We start from the raw sequence: 24,414 nt of genomic DNA, 5'->3' as shown, positions 1-24,414 counted from the left end.
CTACTTCTCTAGGATTCTTCCATAATACAAGTCAAATTGATCTCGAAAATGCACGTCCATCTTGCAGAATAGGTGACACACACCTCGTTGACAACCTCTGGCTTGAAACAGGGAGAAGAGTGGAATTTTGGAATGTAAGAACGGCGTTCGAGTCAGGAAAACTGGAATAAGTCTCTAGGGAGTTGGAACGATACAAACTGGTGATACTTGGACTGAGAGAGACACGATGGAATTGTTTTGGGGAATTCAGGTTGAGAGATGGAAAGACACTTTTGTACTCAGGGCAAGAGGAAAGAGAAGATCATGAAAATGGAGTGGGTATACTACTGGCAAGAGAAGCAAGGAGAAGCTTACTAGCGTGGAAGCCAATCTCAGGTCGGACTATTACAGCACAATTCAAGACCGAGTAAGAAATATATATCTTGTGCAGTGTGACACACATACAGAACAAGCAGACATCCAAGAAAAGGTGAATTTCTATGGACAATTGGGAGAGGTTCTAGCAAGGATCAAAAAGAAAGACATAAAAATTGTGATAGAAGACCTCAATGTCAAGATTGGTTGTGAAAATGAAGGGTTAGAGAAAGTTATGGGAAAACATGGTACTGGAGCCCAAAATGACAACGGACAGGGTTTTATTGATACGTGCCTTAACAACAGGCTGGTTATTGGAGGATCGGTATTCCCACACAAACTCTGCCATAAAATAACATGGCTCTCATCAGATAGCAAAACACAAAATCAGATCGATCATTTTGCAATTAGCCAGATGTGGAGGCGTTCCCTTCTTGATGTCCGAAACAGTAGAGGTGCTGACTGCAGAAGTTACCACCATTTTGTAATAGCTGAAGTACGGTTAAAGATTGCTGCTACTGGTCATCAAGATGCAAATTGCAAGCTAAAAGATTCAATATTAGAAAACTTCAAAACAAGGACATTAGAAAAGAGTTTGTGCTGGAGGTGGAGAACCGAAGTGAGGACAGGCAAGTACACAAGTGGAGAGGAAGTGGAATAAAATCAAGTAAATTTTCCTAAATTACAGTGAGATAGTATCAGGATTCCAGTTCACCAAAAGGAAGACATGGATATCTGATCATACATGGCAGAAGATTGAAGAAAGAAGAGAAATAAAGCCTTGATCAACCAGTGTAGGGACGATGAAGAAAAACAACGCCTTAGGGCAAGATACAATGAAGTTCATCGGCAAGTGAAGAGAAGCGCTAGATCTGATAGAAGAAATGAGGTAGAACAGCTTGCAGAAAGAGCTCAAGAGGCAGTAGAAAGGGGCGATTCGAAGGACCTGAATAATATCAGCAAACAGCTGTCACAGAATCGCTTTAACGAAAGTAAGCCAGTGAAGTCGAAAGAGAGTGAACTGTTGACTAACAGCGAGGAGCAGCTAAAGCGATGGAAGGAGTATTTCAGTGAGGTGCTCAATATGAACCTGATCCATCAAGAAGAACAAGAGCGGGAGGAACCAGACCAACAGGAAGCGCCTGCACTGCAAATGAGTACTCACCCTCCCAGCAAGAGCGAAATTATCAAGGCTCTTAAAAGCTGCAAGAATAACAAGGCACCTGGTGTAGACAGCGTGGTGGCCGAAATGCTCAAGGTAGACTATGAAGTAACAGCAGATATACTACTGCCCCTGTTCCAAGGAATCTGGAACACAGAACCCATCCCAGAAGATTGGAGGAAGGGAATGTTATCCTAAGAAAGGAGACCTGACAAAGTGCAACAGCTGGCATGGCGTCACACTTTTGTCAATACCCAGTAAAGTATTTTCAAGGATTGCTTTAAACCGTGTCAGAGTGCCCATGGATAATAAGCTCAGGAAAGAACAGGCTGGTTTCAAAGAAAGCAGATCATGCACAGACCAAATGACACCTTGAGGATCATTATTGAGCAATCCATGGAATACTTGTCTCCTGTGTATCTGGCTTTTGTTGATTTTGAAAAAAATCTTTGGTAGAGTGCAGCGTGAAGCCATCTGGAAAAACAAAGCTGAGTTACAGAGTACCTCAAAAGGTCATCAGTATTGTGAAGATGATGTACAGAGAAATACCTGTCAGGTGAAACGTGATGGAAATATCTCAGAACCATTCATTTTAAATTCTGGAGTAAGGCAGGGTTGTTTGCTTTCACCACTGCTGTTTTTGCTGACAGTAGATCGTGTCATGAGTAGGGTAACCCGAGAGAAAAGGAGAGGTATACAGTGGACTCGCCTTGAGGACCTGGAGTTTGAGGACGACATCTGCCTTCTGTCCCACACTTTCAAGGATATGAGTGAGAAGCTTAAGGAATTGGAAACAGAAGCTCAGAGAGTTGGATTAAAAATAAACATGGTTAAGACTAAAGAGCTCAGGATGAACAGTAAGAACAAGAATGCACTAACCGGGAAATAAGAGGAGATTGAGCAAGTGAAGAGCTTTTGTTATCTGGGAAGTATTGTTTCCAAAAACAGAGGGGTGACAGAAGACGTCGAAAGTAGGATCAAAAAGGCAAAAGGCGCCTTTGCCCAGCGGCGACCAGTTTGGACATCTCGTGAAATACTGTTGAAGGTAAAGCTTAAAATCTTTGACTCAAATGTAAAATCTGTTCTCTTTTACGGGTGTGAGACGTGGAAGGTGACAGCACAAATTAAAACAAGAGTCCAAACATTCATCAATAAATGTTTGAGGACTATACTGGGAGTACGCTAGCTACTACCATTAGAAAAGGCCCACAACATATTCCAAAGCAGGCTTTAAAATGGAATCCACAAGGAGCAAGGAGGAGAGACAGAGCGAGGTTGATCTGGTTCAGGACTGTTGAAGCTGAGGTGGCAGCCGTTGGCCACTCCTGGAGTAACATGAAGAAGATGGCAACGAACAGAGCCAGATGGAGAGCTCTAATATGTGCCCTGTGGTCCACATTAAAATAAATGGAATTAAGTCAGTAAGTGTCTATTACTATCTCCTGTTGAAAATATCATTCATACGTTGACGACCTTGAGTTATACCTGAGTACAAGCACAACAAATCTGTGTACAGTTATCCAGAACTTATATGGTGAGTTCCTTTCTTTAAAGGAAGAGAGCAGAAGTTTGAAACTTAACCCATCTAGAATACAAGCTATCTTAGTGGCTCACAAAGGACTTATTACTCCTCAGTTCAGAGAATCTGAGCCATTCTTAATCCTAAAGAACACCGAAATAACTTCTCTTTCTTCTGAAAAGTAGTTGGGGATAATTCTTGAGCATCACATAGACTGGACTAATCGCACAAATGCAGTCTGTAAGAAGACGCCAGCGTCACTTCATTCATCACAGATATACAAAAAAGTATTTCCCCATGAGCTTAAAGAGAAACTCATGTGCAATATGATTGTGATATACGCCATTTCGACCTTATCACTCTAACCTATGAACAATTAAAATGTACGAGGTGTGACAATAAAGTAATGAGACTCATTTTCTTTGCAAGATGGGGCAACCGTGCAGGCTTGCGTAGGCACAATATCTTTGTCCTTGGTGTATAAGCTCCTTCTAGTCCAAGCAGCACATCGATGCAACTGCTCAGTCATGAGTTGTGCTGTAATAAGCTAACACGTTTTTGCGTCTCTCGTCACGGAAATGGAATCGCATAATATTGCGCAATGGTATGCTGTTTCTTTTTGCGTCAAATTGGGTGAAAACGCGACGACAACTTACGGTAAGCTTTAGAATGCTTTTGGAGAGGAGATTATGTCAAGAGCTCAAGTTTTTCGTTGGCATAAAATGTTTAGTGAAGGCAGAATGAATGTTGAAGACGAAGACCACAGTGGACGACCATCAACCTCACAGGTAGATATCAACATGGCCAGAGTGCGTCAACTCATACGATCTGATCGAAGATTATCCGTCAAAATGATTGCAGAAGAACTGAACATCAATCGAGAAACGGTTCGTCTAATAATAACTGAAGATCTTGGTATGAGAAAGATTTGTGCAAAAATACGCCATCCCATACAGCTCTGTCAGTACAGCAATTTTTAACCTCAAAACACATTTCAGTACTTCCACAGGCACCTTATTCACCAGATATCGCTCCGTGCGACTTTTTTCTATTTCCAAGAGTCAAAACGGCGGTCAAGGGACACCATTTTCAAACAACACAAGATGACCAAAAAGCTGTGACGAAGGTCTTGGAAGATATTACAGAAGATGAGTTCCATAAATGTTACCATCAATGGCAGAAGCGCTGGAAAAAGTGTGTGCAATCAGAAAAGAACTACTTTGAAGGAGACAACCCTAAACTTGACTAAAACGGTAAGCAACATTTTTTTTCACATAAGTCTCATTGCTTTATTGTCGCATCTCGTATATGTGCCAGTAAGCATGGAGATTATCATACCTTATGTTTGCTGTATCGTGTTCTCGATCATTGCACTCCTTCCTAATTATCTTCAATCCTTATACTATTATCTGAACAACATAGAAGAAATACTCGTTCTCATAAAGTAAAATCCTCTCTGTACCAGTACATAAAACTCCCATGTTCTCTAAATCATTCTCTGTGTTAGGAAGCCGAATTTGGAACAATCTTCCTCAAAATATTAGAGAAATAAAAATCATTTCAAACTTCAAAAGACAGCTAATGGCCCATCTTCCACCACAATAGCTATCTCTTCTGCTGCTCACTCTCGCCAGCCCTTCCTACCACACCACTTTTCCATCACCTTGCCTACAAAGTTCCCCATTGAAATTCTCTTCTTTCCTAACAACCATTGTCACTTTCCTTTCATTCTTCTCTCTTTAATTATCCGTTCCACTTCCTCTAATACCAAACACAGTTTCACTAATCAATTTCATTCTTAATGCCTCCATTGTTTTGTTATTATTATTATTATTTGTGTTGCTATTATTATTGCCAATTATTACTTTTAGTTAATAATGTAAATTATTAATGCGTTCGTTATGTAATGACTAATCAGCATTATTCTTAATTTTCCTCAACTCCTTACTATTATTATTGCCATCACTTGTTGTTTTGATTAATAATGCAAATTATTCATCTTGTTATTGTTTTTAATATTTTTCTGAATGTGTTGTTTCTGGTGAGATATAAGAGAGAGCCTTAAGGTCCTAACTCGTTCAGGTTAAATAAGCAACAAATAAATAAATATATGGAGATCAAAGAAAATATAAGTACTGCAAATCAAGACTCAATACATCAAGACTAATGATGTACAGAATAGAAGTAGTTATAAAGCTGAAAAGAAACAACCACAGCAGACAAGAAGTCAGATGCGTAGATTTTGAGATTTTATTTCAGTATGGGGGTGTATACCAGATTAAAATTAGTAACAGGTTCAGCATGTTAGAAAATGGAGATTGTACTGACATAGAAGAAAGGAGCAGTTATTTAACGAAGTGGCTTAGTCAAGCAACCAAATACACAGTAGCTTAAGGAAACCAAAACAAAAACTGATATGGATAAAGTTAACGGTTAAAGAGCAGACAAGTTTCAACCAAACGATAACAGAAGCATATTTGTAGCTTGGTTTCTGTACAAGTTGTGAATAGCTTTCCACTCCCTTTATTTTATCCCTACTACCTCAAAATTTAAAAAAGGGTAGTCCTGTCAACATCCTTAAAATCTTTCTCTAAAGCTACAAATCTCATTAATGTAGGTTCGCCTTCCCTCTACCTTCAGGGCCAGTATTGCCTTCCATGTTCCTGCATTTATATAGAATCTAAACTGTTCTTGCAAAGTAGGGTTTCACCAGTTTTTTCTATCTTTTGTAGGTATTCGTATCACTGTTTTGCAAGAATGACTTATTAAACTCTATAATATGGCACATGTCAACAACTGTCTTCTTTGTAATTGGTATTATTATATTCTTTCTGAAGTCTGAGTTTATTTTGTATGTCTATTATCTTTAACACCAGGTGGAATAATTTTATCATGGCCGGTTCTCCAAAGGATGTCAATAACAGTGAGAGAATGTCGTCTATCCAGGAGCCTTGGCTTCACTTAGGTAGACAGACGATTTAGAAAAAACACAAGCTTCAAATTTGGTTCTATAAACAATGCCAAAAACTAAATGTTAAATCGAAATATGTGTACATGAAGCCAAGAGAAACCTCAGCTGCCCTGAAAAAAGCGATTATTCACACGAATTCTACATGGAAGAAGAGAGGTGTTAAAAAGTGGTTTGCATGATTGACAAGGTGAGTACGCATCTTAAAGTGGCACAATTTGGAATCACGCACCTACAACACCGTATGAGTTCAATGTTTGTGACAGAAAAATGTGCCAATAAGTGCTTCAGCTACTTCACGACACATTCTTATGCCACAAAAGCAAGATATGCACGAGGGCTATCCACAAAGTACATTACGTTTTCGTTTGTGTCCGTTAGGGGCGGGGCTAGCGCGGCCATCTTGGTGTCATGGCATTCCAGCGCTCAGTCGCCATCCTGCAGTGCTAGTGAGAGGTTCGTTACTGTGACAGTTCGAAATGTCAGCGTTAACTGAAAATGTGAAGTGCGTGCAGTAATAAGGTTTCTCACTGCAAAAAACTGTACAACGATAGAAATGTATCGGCAGCTTTGTGAAGTGTATGGGGACAACATAATCACTGAAGGTGGAGTGCTTCAATGGGTCATAAAATTTAAAAATGGCCGAGCTAACGTTCACGACGAAGAGCGAGTTGGAAGACCCAGCATAGTGACTACCGAACTTGTCGAAAAAGTCGATGCCGCGGTCCGTGTAAACCGTAATTTCCCAATAACGGAACTCTCTATGAGTTTTCCACAACTTTCACGAAGTTTGTTGCACGAAATCATTACCGAAAAGATTGGTTACCACAAGTTTTGTGCAAGATGGACACCAAAAATCTTGACAGAGATTCACAAAAATCAGCGAATGGCTGCAGCGTTAACGTTATTGGACGCTTACGAGAAAGATGGCGACTCATTACTCGATCGCATCGTTACTGGTGACGAAACATGGGTTAAGCATGTGAACTGCTAGACAAAATTGCAGTCAATGTAGTGAGGGCACACAAATCCCCCCCCCCCCCCCCCCCCCCCCATAAAACCCAAGAAATGCATGCAGACAATGTCGGCAAGGAAGGTGATGGCGACTGTCCTTTGGGACAGAAAAGGTGTGATTTTTGTGAATTTCCTGGAAAGAGGCACTACAATAAACTCTCAAAGGTATTGCCAAACTCTGCACAACCTCAGAAGAGCAATACAAAACAAGCGCAGGGGAAAGTTGGGCTCAAAGATCTTGCTGATTCACGACAGCACCCAGGCCCACATGACAAATACCACTCGTGAAGTTCTCGAATCTTTTAAGTGGGAGTTGTTTCCTCATCCGCCGTACAGTCCCGACCTGGCACCGAGCGACTTCCACTTATTCCCAGCAATGAAGAAGTGGTTGGCTATGCAGCGTTTTGATGACGACGCACAGCTTCATGAAGAGGTAACCACGTGGTTGAAGGCGCAGGCGGCCGAATTTTACAACGAAGGAATTTCCAAGCTCGTCCATCGCTACGATAAGTGCCTTAATTTAAATGTCAACTATGTAGAAAAGTAGTATTTAAGTGTGGCTTTCATCTATATATAATTAAAAAAATTTCCAATACTTTATTTATTTTTAATTCCAAAACGTAATGTACTTTGTGGATAGCCCTCGTAGCTCTCGCAATCGCAATGCAGGCATAGCCACAACTCGCAAACAAAAGTTTTCAGAACGAGTAGTAAGTCTTTAAGAAACAATACTTTCCGAAAAACAGTTTGAAGTGTTAAGAAAATGTTCAGGTGTGCTGCTTCCCATAAACACACAAGAAAATACCTGAATGTGTTGTCAGTGGATATGGAATGCACTTCAAATATGCAGAGTGCAGTTAAACAAGTAACAGATCGTGAGCTATCTATAAAAATGTTTTGATTTGAACATCCTTGAATTACAACCTATGAACCTGAACGTCTTGAAGAGCTTACAAAGAAAATTGCCCAAAAAACGTAGTTGGTGCGATAGCACCCAGCATCTTTTATGTCGGCTCATCGTGTTCAAATATAATCTTACCAGATTTCCAAATTCCTTGAAATTCTCGTTTAAGAGACAAATTCAGTTCTTCTCGAACTGTTGTTCACACAATCGTGGATAGCGACTGTTGTTTTCAGAAAATGGTTCAAATGGCTCTAACCACTATGTGACTTAACATCTGAGGTCATCAGTCCCCTAGACTTAGAACTACTTAAACCTGACTAACCTAAGGAGATCACACACATCCACGCCCCAGGCGGGATTCGAACCTGCGACCGTAGCTGCACCGCGGTTCCAGACTGAAGCGCCTATAACAGCTCGGTCACAGCGGCCGGCAATTGCTTTAATCATTCAGTTAATTACTTGGTCACAGAACTCCTGTTGGGCAAAAATTATAGTTGCGACCTTGGGAGGTCGACCAAAACTGTGGCATGAAAACACGGACTCATCAAACGGAATTGAAACTGTGCCGCATCACTCTTCACTGCACGTTCATTACGAGCTTTCGTTCCGGTCATTAAGAAGTCAGCTTTATGGCATTGCTATTCTTTGTGGGCTAAGAATGTTTGTTACTGCAAAGGCTTGCTCTTGGACATGATAGCACAGAGCAAAAAGTAAAAATAAACGTAATGAAATTAAGCTTTTCCACTTCTGTCTCGGCAACCGTGGAAACCGGTTCTCGCACGAGGACTGCAGTCATTCTATCCAGACTCCATCCGTGGACGGAATGGGAGGGCGAAACAATTTGTAATGAGGAAAAGCTACCCTCTGCCACAGATTCTGTACAGTGTAAACGTAGGTGCAGTAAACCCCATCAGCAGAAAAGGAAATTTCACTGGTATCTCAACTCCTTTCTTTTATCGTTGTCAGTTCAAAAACGCGGATGATATTTTCCCTTCGTCAATCCATCATGCTAACACGTTTAGCTTGGTGATAGGGTGATGACGTGTGGGGCGCTCCGTGTATTTACGTCTCCATTAACCGAGTCACAGCAGGTGTGGCTCGCAATAAATCGGCGCCGTCGCGTGTATTCTGGCGTTATTCGAGGTGGTATCTCACAGCGGAGTTACGGTCCGCGTGTTGCACGACCTTATTACTGCTTCCGTATTTTTCACTCGGGGCACGTTTCTGGGGTCGTTTGCTTCATCGCCGTCGTGCGTTACGAAACCCTCTGGCGGCCCTAGCAGCTCATTAGCGCCTAGCTCCATTCTTCCCGTCTGCCTCATTAACGGCAGCTCCCCGTCCAGTCTTCCCGTCTATAAATAGACGCAGCAGCAGGCACGGCGGCTTCGTAATCCCCCTCTCTCTGACGTTATGAATTCAGTCGTGTTCAATAGTGGACATTCAAGCGGGATACCGTGGTTGAAGACGTCAGAGGCACAAGCGAAGCGATTCGAGTCGTAAATGGCTATGTAATACTCGCGCAAACAAAGCTGACAACCGGCGCAGTGGCTGATGGGAGCGACTGTAAGTGGAAAATGCCTTTACGGTCGCTCCCATCAGCCACCGCGCCGAGTGTCATCTTTGTTTGCACGTATAGTATACAACACCGCCATTGCCGGTCCCAAACCCAGGGACCCATCTCGCAAGTCATGGGGAAGGAGGAGGGGGAGGAGTAACAACCTCGGAAAAAAGCCAGGGTTCCATCAGGCTTCGGATGGTAGCACTGAGTTAGGGCCCCTACCTAGGGCTACAGGCGAAGCACGGCCAACGGTTTCGAAGGCGGATGAGGAACGTCGCTTCCCAAGGGCAGAGAGAGCGGAAGAGCCACTGAAACATCAGGTAGCGGCTGTACTCCATGTTATGGGCGGCTATCAAAGGGGTCTGTGTCCCCATGTCATGGGTGGCCTAAACACATCTTCTGGGCGGACAACTTCAGTTGTATAACTGGACGGACACGAGCCGTCCCATCAAAACAAAATATTTTTTTTGCGCATGGAATGGATCGCACTATGGAATCGAGAATACTTCAGGAGGACAATGCCCCGATGACCAAGGTTGACGCAAGCAGGCATTCGGATTCTGGGGGACCTGCCAAGAATTGCATAAGGGAAGAGTCGGAGCTCAAAGAAAGACTTTCAGAATTGGAACCATAAATGTACAGACAATGACTTAGACTGCCAAACTTAAACAGGTAATAGATGAGATGAAAGAGAAAAGCATTGGAATATTAGCGATGCAAGAAACAAGATACATTGACGAAGATACGGTGGAGTCAGAAGGCTTCATAATACTGAAGGGGAAACCAGGAGTTAGAGTGGGAAAGGAAAGACATACACCTAGATGCTTTGGTACAGGGTTCATAGTAGACAAGAGATACGAGGATGGCATAACTGAAATGAAGAGATAGTCAGAAAGGATATCAACACTGACATTTCAAGCAGGGAACAAAAAGTATACAATAATAAATGGACATGCACCTACAAATGACAAGAACAGGAAGGACAAGAAAGTTGCATGTAGACATGTAAAGATACTTGTAGGAGATTATATTGCACAGATCGGAAGAGAGAAGCAACATAAAGGAGTAGTGGGCAAGTATCCTGAACACCAGCGGAGAAACAAAAATGGAGAAAGACTAACTGAATTGTGTCGAGAACACAAAATGAGATTGATGGCAACACACTTCAGGGCCAAACTGGGCAAACCTATGCACCCGCCTTGGGGAATTCCAAATTGACTACATAGCAATCAGCTGGACAAACGCTAAAGAGATCATAAACACAAAGGTCAGGAAGAACACAAGAATAGAATCGGATCACTATCTTACAGAAGGTAAGTGCCTTTGGATTCCAAACAGGGACAGACTGCCACAGACGAATAGAGGAACAGAAATCATAAAGGCAGACAGAGACAAATTAAGACACAATCGATCCAGATATGAGGAAAGAATTGAACCATTCAGTGAATGGGACGACATGAAGCGAAATATGGCGAAACAGGCTGAACTATGGGGAAAGGAAGAAAAGAAACGGAAACACTGGTGGTGGAACAAGGAATGTGAGGAAGTGGTAGAGACTCGCAGGAGAGCTTGGAGAGACTGGAGCAGCAAGAAGGACCTGGAAAAATTGGAAGTATTCTTAGGAGCAAGAAAGGAAGCGGCCCGAACAATAAGATGGACCAGAAGACAGAAGATGAAGCGGGAACTTGACGAGATTGAGACCAACTTCAGGAAAAACAACAGCAGACACTTTTTCGGGAAATTCAAAAAGAGTCTGATTGGATACAATGGAAGAGAACTGTTTATAAGAGATAAGAAAGGGGAGCTGGCTGTTAGTGCGAAGGAGAACTGTCGGTTTTTTGCAGAGAACTTTCACGACCTGTTGAACTGTGTCAAATCTACTGCTCAAGAGAGAAGAAGAACAGGTAGAAAGCACAGTTGGCGACTACCAAGCGGGATTCAGGAAGGGAAGAGGTTCTATAGAACAGATATTTATCCTGAAGCAACTGATAGAACATAGGGCCTTAAAAAACAAAAAGACAGTAATAACCTTCGTGGACTTCACAAAGGCATATGACTCCACCGACAGACAGACTCTTGTTAGGATCCTGAAAAACACAGGGCTTGATGTAACTACACAAGAACTCGTAAAAGAAATTCTGACAGACACAAAAACAAGGGTGAGATTCAGAGGAGCACTGTCAAAAGAATTTGAGATCAAGACTGGTGTTAAACAGGGAGATGGATTGCCACCATTGTTGTTCAGTATAGCACTGGACGAAGTGATCAAGCAGTGGAGAGCAATAAACTAGGAAATGGGAATACCAAAGACCCATGAGGGAGACAAAAAGGACAACAGAGCTTAAGTGTACTGCCTAGCCTTTGCAGACGACATAGCAATAGTAAGTGAGACGGAAAAAGACGGAAGGACACAAGAAAAAGACAAAGACATGAAATACGACTGCAGACTGGGAAACACCGGAAGGCACTCTGAAAATGGTGGACAAATTTAAATACTTGGGAGAATTTATAACAGGAAGGAACAGGAGCAAGGAGGGAATAACAGAGAGGATAAAGAATACGAGGTCAGCTTTCTGCATGACGAGAGAGATATACAATAAAAAGAATATATACACAGAGGCAAAGATACGTCACTACGAGGCAACAGTGAGGAATGCAGTATTATATGCTGCTGAGACGATGGCACTAGGAAGAAATGGGGCAGAACAACTAGGGAAAGAAGAGAGAAAAATACTGAGAAACATACTAGGTCCCAAAAGAGGTGGAGAGAGGTGGACGCGAAGACCTAGGGAAGAATTGTACCGGAACATGAGAACAGTATCCGAGGATATCAGAGTCAAAAGAGCAAGATTTTCTGGACATGTATTTAGGATGAGTGAGGACAGAATGACGAAGAGAGTGAGGGAAACAACAGGGAGGACAAGGGGAAAGACAGGAACCAAGTGGGTTGTTGAACTTCGGAAGGACAGTTTGGAACTGGGGATCAAGGTCGAAGGAAAGGAAAATTAGAGGAACAAATATACACCGAGCAATATGCCGGAGATCAACGACAGAGAATCATACAGGAAAAGATTAGTGTCACCAGTGGAGCCGACAGGAGAAACGGACACTGAAGATCTCGGAAGAAGAGCTGGAGAGAAGAAGAGAAAGAATGAAGAGGTTCTGGAAGAAGAAGAGGAAAATGCAGTCCACGAAGGGGCTACCCGGGGTCCTACAGAGGCCATAACGCAAGGAGAACAAGAAGAAGAAAAAGAAGAAGAAGAAGACGTATAGTATACGCGCTTTTCTTACAGACTTTCCATCAATCCAGTTGTCTACAAAATTGACACACAATAGAAATTAACCTTAGTCGTCTTGGGTCGGTCATCCTTATTTAGATTTACCATGTTTTCCCTGCACCACTATTGGGATGTTTCCATTGTCAGATTAGCCACGTAGCAAGAGTTAGCAAATGCTAAGAGACCCGCACTTGGTCCTGAAGAAATCTGTTAAGTTAGATATGAATACTGTTCTATCTACCGTCTAACAGAAAGACGGTAGTGACCAAATCCACAACGAGAAGTAACAATATTTTAGTTGATTTCTAAAAGTATCTGTCGGAATTTGACAACACCGCAAACTGACAGTGGATTTAGCTAATGTTATCCGAGCTAATCTTAAAATCCCGATCTATTAGAGAGGGGCCTACTGATCACCAATAAGACAGTAATTAATCGATACTGTGTTTACTATTGTAAGTTTACTACTCCAGTCATCTATATTTGTTACAGTGTATTTACTTTTATCACGGTACTTCCACACGAGCCGTCTAGAGCACAATTCCCAAACTATGTTGGCGACTTATTCTTTTTTGGAAATGTTGACAATACTAATTACTTTTTAAATGTTTTACTGTCATTTTTGTGTCTTTAGTTATTATTTAAAATTGACGTAATCGCTGAATAAAATAAGTTTTTCTCATTCTACAAATAATTTATTAACCTCCAAAATAAAGGTATTTCATCAAAGTACCAGGATTCTCAAAGTGTTCTGTCGAGGAAAAGTTTGGGGACTCGTGGTCTACAGTGAAAGTTGATTTCTTGAGGGGTGAACTATCGTTGTACACTTCTTGTAGTTTCTCAGTCCCTGCGTTTCTTTTGCGCCGATGTTTCTTTGCAGATCGCTGAGGAGTAATGGGTTACAATATTTATTTTTATTTTATTTATTTATTTAACCTGTTCTGATTAGAGTCATCAGGCTCTCCTTTAGGTCCGACCAGAATTTCGCACGTGCAGTACCTTTTTTACATCATAGTCGCCAAGAAATATTACTGTTTAACAACAGTAGAAGATAGAATGAAATGTGATTTTTATCTAGTGACTGCAAAATTTATCAACAGGAACGTGAGAAATACTGAGGAATAAGGTTAACTTACTTGTTTTATAAATCGTTAGATGGGTACGTCCAACAATAGTATTCGCATGTCCAAACATTGAAGCAATAAGGCGAAGTGCCAACCGACAGTGAACAATATAAGCAACAGATTAGAAGAGGACACGAGCGAAATACAAAGTAAGGCCATTTCAGCGGCTCAACTACACTCGATTAAGTTTGAAAAAATCAAACACCTGCACAACATTTTGAAACTGAGATATTTATTGTCGTAACTCATAGTGTGCTGTTTGCATTAGCTAACGCGTGGAAGATGTATCATCAAGGGACTAGTGTACTTGGTATACGTCTGGAGTATTTAAGTTTCTAACAGCCTAAGAGATCTTTAAAACAACTCCAATTATCGTCATTGTTTACACAGACGAATAAGAAGGAAGTCTACATGACGGAACGGTGCTGTCTGGTGAGCTGCTCAAGACAGGGGTGCCTGCGGCTATTGACAACAGAAACCACGAGCCACTCGAACTGTAGCTGTATAAAGTTTGTGAGGTAAATTCATCGTAATAGTTTTTCCCAAAAGTAGAGACAGTCGTACACATCTGTTTATCTTTGATGATCGCCAGCTGCAGTGGGGAACGTTCTTTTCCACATTAAAAATGAGTTAAGGAATACAGTAGAACCAGAGCGTCTAAGCGACCTCACGGTAATCAACATGGAATACGATTCGCTCAGGGACGTTGATTTTATTAGTGTTACCTCTAAATTACATTAAGGTAAGCTTTTTCGTAAAGTACTGTTTTGTTTTGTATCCTAAACTTTGAGATCAAAAGCAAACCGATGGCGTCTTCTTAGTATTTACTACGGCTCCTATGCTGGCTTATTCCGGCACTGGATGTTACCACAGAGTGAAGGACCGTTTCATTTCTCAGTCTGGTCCAATCAGAGCAAATACGGCCTCCCTAACGTCTCTTCGTCAAAGAAAAGTTTAATTATTGCGTTCTTTGATGCTTACTTGCTACGACCAGTTCAACAGGAGTTGCAAATTTTAAGGCAAAGTATTTCACATTGTTCTCAACCAGGAGTTGCCTGTCTAGTTTGTGCCAAAATCCGAATCGAATCTGCCCAACCCGGCTGTGCACCGTGTTCTGTGTGTAAGACAGTTGGTGAATGTATTGACTGGGACAACAGTCGAACAACTTCAGTATCGACTTTGATCAGGAGAGCACGGGCAACATACGGTCTTGCGTCATCTTGTTGAAAGATAACACTGCAGAGATAGGTCACAGCTACCGACCATAATACGTACGAAATGTAACGGCTGCTGTCCAAATTACAGGCTATGTGAAACAAAAGTGATGGTGTTGTGCACCCAGTGGCACCTCATACCATCAAGTCAGGTGCTGAGTCAAGATGTTGATGGCGGTGTTCTTAGTTCTCCTTGAAGTTTCCACACCTGCATGCATCCATTGTGACGCTGTAGGCAGAACCAAGACTCGTCTTAAGATACGACTGTGTGTCACTTTTGTGTCCCGTGTTGTCACTGAGAGCATCAATGTTAGCATTTTGTAACAACGGCTGTACATCCTGCACGGCCGGGTGAACAATGTCTGTCCTCTCCATAGCTGGTCGCGTGTGGCTGCTGAGCTCCTGAATCGCATTTAGTAATGGCCTTCCTGCAACTACTATCAGTACCCACCTCCCCAAGCGCAGGTCCTAGTTACGCTCATATCATCCATCCATGTTAAGTTTTCTGTGGCTTGCCTCAGTTGCATAATCCGAATACTGGGATGGTACCTTTGAAAGGGCAGGGCCGATTTCCTTCCCCACCAATCCAAAATCCGAGCTTGTACCCAGACTATAATGACGTTGTTGGCAATGGGACATCGAACCCTAATGACTTCGCTCACCAAAAAGGACCTCTTCACGAGAGTTCAGTATAACATTACAATAAACCTCATATTTTAATACTCATTGTCAAAGCTGAACCTAGTCATTGTTTGATTAAAAATGTGGATGTTAGAGAGAACAGTTATAAGGTACATATGTAAATGTAGGCCCAAAATATTCATGATGCTTCAGGAAGAATAGAAACCAATTCTTCCTTCCAGGCAGTGGCGGCTCTTGTGTAAGAGCACGAGGGTACGTGAAAACCGTATCTTCTGACACCTTGCGGATTTATTGATTATTTTTCTTTGACTGCTGCTAAACGTAATGTAGATGCGGTAATCTTAAATGCATGGCACTACATCTACCACGCTGTGTTTCATTACTCCTATAGATTAAGTGAAACTTGGCATCAGGGTCGCACGCAGGCCTTCAATTGCGCACGTTTTAAGGAGCTTCTGCGCATGCGCAGTTGGTTTGACGTAATTGCCTTATGTTTCAAATACCTACGGATCTGATACAGACAGTGCACGGTTCATGACGTGCACTGCTAGCCCTTACCAATCAACTACAAGTTTACATCAATCCACCAGGTGGGGGTTCATTGCAGTTGTGTTTAACCTACGTTCGCTTGGCATAAATCCCACTAGGCAGAAGCACACTCCACAGATATCCCAATTCACTCACTATGTAGCAAAATTAGACTGTACATCAGTATATGTTATAGCTATATGGTAGGAAAATTTGTTCTGTGGGGTTCTTAATGAAATATAGCACTTAAGTTTTGGGTTTTATCGTACAGCAATCTATTTGAGGTGCTGAGAACCAAAAGCTTATCATCATCGATTGTGAGACTGTACCATTTATTCATGCTTCTGACATCTGTTGCTCATATGGCGGATCATGTTTGTCTGTACTGTAGACATAGTACGTATATATGAACGTTCCCGAAAAGTTGTCTCACTTGTTTTTATGATATTTCCTTAAATGTGGGGTCGAAGACGGTGTGCGTTTGGTCCTTATGGCTCTCAGAGCGTCATTTGTATTTTAGTCAAGTGAAGATGTTGGGAGGTAGTGCTATTTAAATTTAATAATTTCCACAAACGGCATTTTGTGTCTGGAATTGGTTGTCTAGTGTTGAGGAATCGCCTGTCCTGTTCAGTATCAACACGAACTCTGTTGAATCTGTATTATTGGCTAACAGAAAAGAAAATTACAAGGGAAAGTTAACCAAAGGAAGTAGAGCTTCCCAGACCAGATCCGTTGCCTGAGAAAGTGTAGAAATCAAATAAGGGTGATTACAAGCGAAAATTTAACAAAGAAGTGTACAGTAAGTGTAAGTTGTTGTGTGGGTACAACACAAGAATACCTGACTTCCAGACCAGAGGCTAATTCGTTAATGAATCATGGATCTCGTACATTTCGGAAAAAATAAAAAAACGACGCAAACTCCCACTTGTACATAAAAATACGCAATGGAGAGTAGTGAAAGCTTAAACATTATTTCGTTCTTGCCCTAATCTGCGCTTAATTAAGTACAAAGCTACAATTCTTCCTTTTTCAGACAAGTTACGCATCTTACTATTATTAATATTATTATTATTATTGAAACTTCCCCTTTTAATGTAAAGAATGACTGTGCTGGTAAACTGCTACATTATTTGATGCAAAAACAGCTGAGTAAAACTGAACATACTCAGACAGTTTTCTCCTTACTTATTCTGATCATTGCTAAACTGGCACACAATATTTTTAGCGCAACGCAATCGGACTTTCCGTAACCCCTACAAAAGAATAGCCCTGACCAACAACAGCCTATACCCTTCATGAATCACTTACCTCACAAAAATCTTCGTTACTCGAACTACTGCGCAATACAGCGAGCGCCAATATTGCCAACTAAATAAAACATTGAAACTACTGAAGGCATTAACTACTGATAGGCATATAGTTAGCAAATGAAAGATTTTGATAGGGAACAAACAATGTATTTACCTTAATAGTGTTCAAAAGTCATTTCATATTAACATCTCAAAACTCTGGCATCTCTCTCCACACATCCACCACTGCTCGCGGCTCACCTCCAACTGCCCAACGCTACGCGCTCTTAACAGCCAACTGCCCAACAATAAACCAGCGAATAATCCAACAACGAGTCCAATCAGCCACAGACTGCACACAGCACATCAGCGATTTTAATACAGAGCGCTACATGGCGTCACCAACATCAAAACCTAAACAGCCTACTTACATCATTATTATTACTATTATTATTGACAGTGACTGAAATTTTTATAAATATGTTGATAAGCATAAATGTATACAGCAGATACTATTAGTTTCGCACTCTCATATTTATCTGAATATAAAAATTTGCTAACACACAAAATGTGTACTTACGAGGCGCTACTGCTTCAAGATTAAATGCTGTGAAAACAGGAAAATGAGGCCCTGTGCGACTGCTGTCTACTGGACGAATGACAATGAATGTTCACAGAAAGTGTATCTCTGCGTGTTGCTGTTTAAATGAGAGACTGTTCACCTTGAGTGATGGTGTCGTTATCGACAGAGAGTGAAGCTTAACACGACTCAAGAGGGTCAACGTTTTCCTTCTGTTTACATTATGTTTCTTCCGCCTGCATCAGCTTCCTCATGACCAGCGAGAGCTAGGCATAAAGGCTGGCGTGTTATGGCGGCGATGGCCCGCTTAGATCCTGCGAGTGGACAGCGGCTGCGGCTTTAGCTGTCTGGCTTTCGTGTCCCTCGAAAGCTGGGCGTCACGTCACGTCCCGTTGGCAGCAGTGTAAGTTGCTGCTCTGCAACACCCACACTTGGTTGACGATCTTACTGGCCTGTGCTACACCGTAGAAACAAAGTCAGTGAACTGGAGTCCAACGATGCAGTGTGGTGAATGTTAGGACGAGTAAAATAAAGTGCCGAGATTACGGAACCTTACTGAGTTTACTATTTTGACAGTGTATTTAAATCTTAATCTGGCTCCCAAGGGATTTAAATCGTCGTTATAGCGTCCGCGTCTCCATTCGGCTGATGGAGAGCTTCTAGTTTTAAACAAATATGGTGTTGTTAGTGGTTCCATAGACAATGACCGAAAGGACAACGTTGGGGGATTGCTTAGTCATTATAAACGGTCTTGCTCAACCTATATGTCGTGTCGTTTTAGATATCATCCACGTCAAATCAAATGCTGTGACTACAATGTGCACCACTCACAAAACGCTGTGTCTTGCTGTTTTCAACGGCCATACTGTACCACGTCTGAAAAAAGTGTACTGAATAAAGATGGTTATAGACGGAATCCACAAGGCGTGTTCAGAAATAAATGGACCTACCAGACAGTCATCTACACTACTGGACATTAAAATTGCTACACCAACTGGAAATGCAGATAATAAACTGGTATTTATTGGACAAATATATTATGCTAGATCTGACATGTCAATACATTTTCACTCAATTTGGGTGCATAGCTCCTGAGGGCCGTAATAACGACCTTGATACGCCTGGGCATTGAGCAAACAGAGCTTGGGTGGCGTGTACAGGTATAGCTGCCCATGTAGCTTCAACACGGTACCACAGTTCATCAAGAGTAGTGACTGGCGTACTGTGACGAGCAAGTTACTCGGCCACCATTGACCAGACATTTTCAATTGGTAAGGGATCTGGAGAATGTGCTGGCCAGAGCAGCAGTCGAACATTTTCTGTATCCAGAAAGGCCCCTACAGGACCTGTAACATGCGGTCGTGCATTATCCTGCTGAAATGTATGGTTTCGCAGGGATCAAATGAGGGGTAGAGCCACGGGTTGTAACACATCTGAAATGTGACGTCCACTGTTCAAAGGGCCGTCAATGCAAACAAGAGGTGACCGAGACGTGTAACCAGTGGCACCTTATACCATCACGCCGGGTGATACGTCAGTATGGCGATGACGAATACACGCTTCCAATGTGCGTTCACCGCAATGTCGCCAAACACGGGTGTGACCACCATGATGCTGTAAACAGAACCTGGATTCATCCGAAAAAAATGACGTTTTGCCATTCGTGCACCCATGTTCGTCGTTGGGTACACCATCGCAGGCGCTCCTGTCTGTGATGCAGCGTCAAGGGTAACCGCACCCACGGTCTCCGAGCTGATAGTCCATGCTGCTGCAAACGTCGTCGAACTGTTCGAGTAGGTGGTTGTTGTCTTGCAAACGTCCCCATCTGTTGACTCAGGGATCGAGACGTGGCTGCATAATCCGTTACAGTCATGGGGATAAGATCCCTGTCTTCTCGACTGCTAGTGATACGAGGCCGTTGGAATCCAGCACGGCGTTCCGTATTACCCTCTTGAACCCACCGATTCCATATTCTGCTAACAGTCATTGGATCTCGACCAACGCGAGCAGCAATGTCGCGATACGATAAACCGCAATCGCGATAGGCTACAATCCGACCTTTATCAAAGTCGCAAACGTGATGTACGCATTTCTCCTCCTTACACGAGGCATCACAACAACGTTTCACCGGGCAACGTCGGTCAACTGCTGCTTGTGTATCAGAAATCGGTTGGCAACATTCCTCATGTCAGCACGTTGTAGGTGTCACCACTAGCGCCAACCTTGTGTGAATGCCCTGAACATTGTTGATCATCTTTTAAATATTTGTCTAATCAAATATGTCAGGTTATTGGCAAGTCATTAAGTACAAAAGATAGCATCAACAATCATACTAAAGCACAACAATAAGTACGTGATACACACTGTTCACATCATCTGTACCTTCTAAAGGGATGGCGACCAGTCTTCAAACGTATAGACAGCAGAAAACCGTACTCGTCGGCCACAACGTGCGCCTGGCGTAGATGCTGGCACAGGGCGGCCGCGTACACGGCTGGAAACACGCGGGAAGTCACGTGCAGTCACGTGACATTTCCCTGGTTCCAGTTCAGGCGCTACGAGTTACGTAAAATAACTCTCCCCACGTTGTGTGATGTCTGCTTTCTCCTTACCGGATATTGTTACGAAACTTTCATGACCGTAACTTCATTAAGAGTGGACCCGGCCACTCGTTACATTTTCGTCCTGCTTTATTTCGTAGCGTCATTAAAAGCAGTAAAATAATATTAGTAAATCATAATAATAAATTATAAATTATAAATGATTGAATCTAAGTTAAGGAATGGTAGTAAAATACATCGAATTCTCAGTTGGAAAATACTTTCCATAAATCAACATTTTGAACAATATCAACATTTCCCCCTACCACTTGAGATATGAGAGCATTTACACATAGCGGTACTTACGTACATCTGGAGTTAGTTGATTAGGCAGTTAATTAGTTATTTTGATGTTCTACGGATCATAATTGCAATCTATCGGTGATGTGAAAGGAGTTTCTTTTACAGTTACAATACATTATCTCAGCAGCAAAATAGTTCAGGCCTGGTGGTCTACCGACGAAGCACTTTCCCGGGAACAGATAGGTCACAGGGTCGAATTCCAGTCGAACCACGGAAGTTTTTTCAGTCTTCCGTTACCTGAGCCTTCAACTACCGGTGGGGTGGTGACTCACAATGAACGACACGTGTTTCGAACTCTACGTTAAACTGTAGGTCCCCTTTATCCAGCAGCATTACTTGAGTAGGTTGGAGACACACAAGCTGCCAAAGTGGCATCCAATAGAAAGTCTTTCACCACGGCGACCAACCATACAAAATTATTATTAGCAGAAAATACCGCACCTTTTGGCCATTTACATGATCTCAAGCTATTTCGTGCTACGTAAATTGAAAGTGGGGGCTTCAGAAAGGAATATGTATGTCAGCTGCATCGGAACTTTATACGGAATCAGCGGCTCGAGCGAAAATGAGTGCCGGGCTAGGACACGACCCGGGCATGTCAAGCTGGCTTTTTTTTTTTTTTACTGCAATCTGCTCCGCTTTGATTTACATGTAACTTTACTGACAAGAACCAAAGAGGAACAATGGAGAAACTTACCTGCTGTGCAGGTTCTTTATAAGGAAAGGGAGAGGAGAAACAATCGGGGATATACATCCGTCCATCGACTGGGGGCAGAAGTCGCCCCTGGACCCCTCCACTGTCGGATGTATAGCAGGGGAGTGTATGTGGTACCTAGGGTTGAGTGCGTGACATTTTCTTTTATTTATTTAATACCAATTCCGGTGACGTGAGGGGAGAGGGTAAAGTGTCATGGTGCTGCCATATGCGATAAGATGCGCTCGCCTCTGTAACGTACTCAGAAAGCAGGGAAGAAATATGGAGACGCAGAGAGAAGAGCAGCAGAAGTCATGGGGGCGGAGTGAGGATAAACCCCATTACGCCCCATCTGGGCGGCGGAACAATGATACTCCATGCAAATACTTGACAAACAGAGTCCGGGAATTGGGTCGTCACAAGAAAGCGGCGTGCAGATTTTGTAAAAGCCGAAGCACGATTTGACGCCGTCGCTTTAGAGGTAGCTGAGGGTCCAAACGTTTATACAGAGTATGGCACTGGTCTTGCCAGCCGGGAAGTATATGTCCTCATGAATGATGTATGTCTTAGGTTCTACAACGGCCAGAGAAACCAGGTGACCTTCTTGTCATATATCTGCCAGAAGTTAAGGGTCGATGGACATGTGAGGCAGTGGACATCCTCGTCAAGGTGTTGGCAGGTGGCACACAATAGGATGTCAGCGAGTCCAGCTGCATGTGACTTCTGTCAAGTCAGAATTTTTCCATTGTTAACCAAGTACCAAGTTGCTCGAACATATGTGGTGAGGTAAACTTTGTAGATGTGGCGCCATAGATTTGACCAATGGACAGCAGAGTTCTTCTGTTTGACTATGTTGCATGACACTCGACGTAAAAGGGTGAGATGGGTGTCTTTCGCCATAGGAGAATGCATGGTCAGGAGTGTGTGAGGTACATACCTATAGGCCACAATAAAGGTCGCAATATGTGACAACGAGGTATGAATGTGACCAACTGGTACTGGTGAAAGGATGGACACCAGCATGAGAAAGTCCAGCTAATTGCAGGTGATGATCGCTCCCACTCCAGTATATTGTTACTGCATCATTCCAGTATACAGAGCATTTGCTCTGTGCTTTGTGTTGAGTGGACCAAGTCCTCGTTCACAAGGGGGAGGCTAAGCATTTCATACTGGACCATATGAATGGTTCACGCCATCAGATAGTAGCCAAGGGCCGGCCGCTGTGGCCGAGCGGTTCTAGGCGCTTCAGTCCGGAACCGCACTGCTACTACAGTCGCAGGTTCGAATCCTGCCTCGGGCATGGATGTGTGTGATGTCCTTAGGTTAGTTAGGTTTAAGTAGTTCTAAGTCTAGGGGACTGATGACCTCAGATATTAAGTCCCATAGTGCTTAGAGACATCTGAGCCAGTAGCCAAGGGCCCACTTGTGGCTGAACTGACATCGTGTGCGGTAAAGGTAGGAATTGAGTAACACATACTAGTTTCGAAGCAACACGTCAAGTGAGGTAGCCCATGCTGAAGTGGGTCGAGGTGGTGTAGTAGATTGCTTTCAGACGTTGTGTGATGTTTGTGCCTGTACCCTGACGAACTTGGTTGTGAGCTGTTGTCGCTGTCGTTGGTCGTCGGTTGCGATAAGGTTCATCATAGACATCCTGTTGTCCAGTGAGGCCTGTAGGCGCGCTCTCGCGAGGACTTCCTCTATACGAAGTCGAGCCATCGTCACTATCCATGCCCTAATGTGCTGCTGCTCGCTCTGGTGGTCAGCTCAGGTCCTTGGATGTCTAAGTCTCGGAGGATGGTGTAATAGTAGTTAGTTGTGTGTTGGCGCCATTCCGCCATGTCCTTCCCATACTGTATCAAGGTTTCCCATAAGAAAGGCTTGGTACACCCTAACCACCACTTTAAAATCGTTCTGTAGGTGGGCACTCGTCGTTCACAAGCTGCCCAAGTCTGTGTTACGCATCACTGACATTCCGCCTGCTGGAGATGTGTGATGTTCATTTTCCATGATGTATGACTACGCCGGACTGGTTGCAGTTTGAAGTGAATCATACAAATGTATACACTTTGGTAAGAGGAAGCCAGTGGCCGCAGTTCAGCGTCCTGGACATCAGATGCGAGCATCACTGAGACATAAATTTATCTAGTCGACTTTCTGAATGCCTTGTTTGATATGTGGAGCCAAGGGCAATGCCAGACTTCTCTTCCCATTCGTTGCTAAGCTGAAGGACTCAGACGATCATGGGGAGTTCTTGACAGGCATTAAAGTGAGGAGACTGATCTTTCTGCTTCAAAATATAGTTGAAGTCCCCTCCAAATACGCAACTAGCTTAACGCCCTAAGAACAGCAGGGCAGTGACTTCAGAATAGAATATAACTCTCTCCTGCCAGATGGAGTGCAGATATTGATGACATGCATGTCCATAATAATGAAAGCCAGGCCTCATGCTGTTGGGAGAATGGTGAGATTCGTAATGGGAATTGCTTTATGAATGCATGCAGCCACACCCCTGCCAAGAGGGTCACTGACAGAGGCGTAACTTATGTATCTGGTAATGTAAGGCAGAGTAGCCAGTTGCGCTTCCTGTAGGAGAGCAATGTAAACTTCAGATGCCCACATAATGTCTTGTAACAGAGATAATTTTGGAGGCGAACTACTGTGGTTAGTATTTATCGTTACATTT

Source organism: Schistocerca gregaria, chromosome 5, assembly GCF_023897955.1.
Source record: "Schistocerca gregaria isolate iqSchGreg1 chromosome 5, iqSchGreg1.2, whole genome shotgun sequence".
NCBI classification, from domain to species: Eukaryota; Metazoa; Arthropoda; class Insecta; order Orthoptera; family Acrididae; genus Schistocerca; species Schistocerca gregaria.
Note: the sequence above shows the minus strand (reverse complement) of the source record.